Source organism: Amblyomma maculatum, chromosome 9, assembly GCF_055883805.1.
Source record: "Amblyomma maculatum isolate TAMU_Amacu chromosome 9, ASM5588380v1, whole genome shotgun sequence".
Lineage (NCBI taxonomy): Eukaryota > Metazoa > Arthropoda > Arachnida > Ixodida > Ixodidae > Amblyomma > Amblyomma maculatum.
In genome coordinates, this window is record NC_139352.1 from 97736236 (window position 1) to 97739328 (window position 3093).

At 55.6% G+C, this 3093-nt stretch overlaps 1 non-coding gene across 1 annotated transcript; it reads left to right on the plus strand.

Moving 5' to 3' along the window:
* The first annotated feature begins 369 nt into the window (after window positions 1-369).
* TRNAD-GUC (transfer RNA aspartic acid (anticodon GUC)) lies at window positions 370-441 on the plus strand. The gene has a single exon. It is a non-coding gene; the product is annotated as a tRNA-Asp (tRNA).
* The last annotated feature ends 2652 nt before the right edge of the window (window positions 442-3093 follow it).

The following is a 3093-nucleotide window of genomic DNA, read 5'->3' on the forward strand; positions in this document are numbered from 1 at the left end:
TAAGCCGTGACCCACATTCGGGATTATTGTGAGCGAGGGCCGCAGTGGTGGTAGAGGACCGCGGAAGCGGTTGGCCTTCAGGTATGCTCATCATGAGGAACAGGTAGATGGATTTCTTGGCGGTGGAGCGCCGCAGCGGCGGCCGTCATAGAAAACGGCGCCGCAGAATCGGCGGCGGGGAGCCTGGATGAGGCGGTGCACCGGCGGGGTGCGCTGGCTAGACCTGCGCCTCCTCGTTAGTATAGTGGCCAGTATCCCCGCCTGTCACGCGGGAGACCGGATTTCGATTCTCCGACGGGGAGCTTAGTTTTTGTTTCTTTGTTGCATTCTGCGCTATTTGAGAACAGCGCTTGCCGTCTTGCCTGCGCCTCCTCGTTAGTATAGTGGCCAGTATCCCCGCCTGTCACGCGGGAGACCGGGGTTCGATTCCCCGACGGGGAGCTTAGCTTTTGTTTCTTTATTGCATTCTGCGCCATTTGAGAACAGCGCTTGCCGTCTTGCCTGCGCCTCCTCGTTATAGAGGAGAAAACCTGGGCCAGGGGGCGCTGCGCCGCTCTGTGCGTCAGCGCCCTCCATGGAGATCCCGTCATAACCTACGCGCAGTGCGACCGCGTCGTCTGCTCCCCGCCGCATAAAAAAGCATGCTGTCGTCTGCTCCGCGCTGCTCTCCAGCACGTGTTTGCGCGCGCGCGCTCGGTTGTTTCCTCCTCCGGCCGCATTCTGGCCGCCGTCGCGCTCCAACAAAGGGGGCAAGAAAAAAAAAATCTGGAATGAAAAAGTGACGGCGCGCTTTTTCGCAAAACTCGTGAAAGTGTTTTTCTCTCTTTCGTGTTGAAACGATGGTTGTCGTTTTTTTTTATGTATCTCGTACCGCTCGTATCTTGCACCTCTGTTTGTAACTGGCGATGCCGCAGGAGCCATCGCAGAACCAAGTCGGCCTCAAGAAACAGATATATGTCATTAATGCCATCACTCGGCGCTTATAAAGGAAAAACACATACGTTAATCGTCCTATCCTCATACGCGATCCTGCATCGGGAGCTCAAAACTGCGCATTCGCTAGAGGAGATAGCTGAACTAGGGATTGCACAGCGTAGCTGTGGAATTAAGAAGACAAAGGTTTACTTGGAGAGATGTCCCCGCCTGCATGAAAGGTCGTCAGGCATTTCCTCGCTCTTCGTCTCACGGAGAGAGGAAACTGCCGAAAGAATGGCGTGCCTCGGCTTCTCGTCAGTGATCCAGGTCGTTAAGAAACCTCTCATCGTTAAAGGTAGATAAGTGATTGACTTCGGATGGCAGCGCCACAACAGCGAACTCCCCCTGACCGCTGTCAGCAGGAACCAAAGGGTAAGGCGGCATGCTTTGTGCCTTAGGGAACGCGTCCTAAACGCGCCGAAAGCAGGCACCACGGCGCCGGCAGCATCGCCTAAAACGTCTGTCCCCAAAGAGTTGAATAGGCCCCTTTCAAGTGAGCAGTCACAAATGGAAAGGAAGCTCCCCAACCAGCGTCCACTCGTCGCTGTGTACACGCGTATCAATTCTCAACTAGAAGGCTGGACCCTTCATTCTCTGAACAACATGGAAGAGACATCAAGAGGTGCCGCCTCAAGTCCTTCAAAATACCTGTCGCTTGCCTCTGCCTTCGAGTACAGAATTCGCGTTCATATTTTTTTTTGTCTGAGCCTGCCAACAAGCGCTCTTTGAAAACAATATCCGCGGCGATCAATTAATCATAATTTCTCACTTTCGAAAGCACCGATAAAAAGCGTGCCTCCAGCCAGCCTCTATGTCAGCCGGGGCACAGAAAAAAAGCAAAAATAAGAAACACCACTGGAAAAGAGCGCCGCCTTTGCGCGCACAGACGCGCGTCCGTCACCCCTCGTCCTCACTCTCCTTCTCCCGCTCCGCGTGCACGTGCGGCTGCCTGTAGCACGCGCTCCCTAGCGAGCGGGCTGCGCAGACTCCGCAGACAGCCGCGCGCAGCGCGGGCGCGGATGCGCGTAGGTTTTGTAGTTCCTCTCCGCTCCGCTGGAAACCGAGCGCTGGCGTCGCGGAGCAAACTCCAGCTTTGGTTCCCTATCCCCGCCTGTCACGCGGGAGACCGGGGTTCGATTCCCCGACGGGGAGCTTAGTTTTTGTTTCTTTGTTGCATTCTGCGCCATTCGAGAACAGCGCTTGCCGTCTTCCCTGCGCCTCCTCGTTAGTATAGTGGCCAGTCCACGCCAGTGAACGGACGCAGGATGCAGGGCTCCTCAGGAGCGGCCTCAGCGGCCACGTCAGGCCGCGGTGACAGCTGCTGAACAGGACAATACTTACCAGGTCGTTTTGCCTGCACTGCCAACATGTCGGTTTGTTTTGAATACCGTTTTTTTTGCACGCCGATATCAGGGCCCGCCCGTACCGGGTGGAAGATTTCCGGGATGCTTTAGCACAACACTCGCTAATCCCCGATGTTATCGCTGTGGGGGCGTATCGGATGAGCCACGTCTGGGCCGTCATTCTCAAGGATACTGAAGCCGTCAACAAGATTGTAAGTGTAGGTGAGCTGTCTGTGAAAAACGGTCGCTGCTTGGTGATTGACCCGGCGAACCAGGACGTGCGACTCAAACTTCCATGGCTACTACACAACGTGCCAGACGAAGATGTTCGTGCTGCATTTGCGCCGTACTGAAAGGTGTCGGAAGTTACCCGGGAGCGCTGGCGTGTTGAAGGTATGCTCGAAAATGGCTCTACAACTAGACTCGTCACGCTGAAGCTGAAAGCTGGCTTGAAGCTCAACGACCTGCCGCCTCAGTTGAATGTTAGCGGCGAGCTGGCGCTAGTGATTGTGCCAGGCAGACCCCCGTTGTGCCTACGCTGCCGGAGTACGGGTCACATCCGCAAAGAGTGCCGGGTTCCTCGCTGCGGAACCTGTCGACGGTTCGGGCATGAAGAGAGCCAGTTTGCTCGTACCTATGCTAGCATTGCCGGACCTGGGACCAGCGAAGACTCGTCCGAGTTAATTATGGACGAGGCGGATTCAGAGGAGACTGCTGACATTAGAGGTCAGTCAACGAAACAGGACGCCCCTTCCATGACGGTTTTAACAAAGAA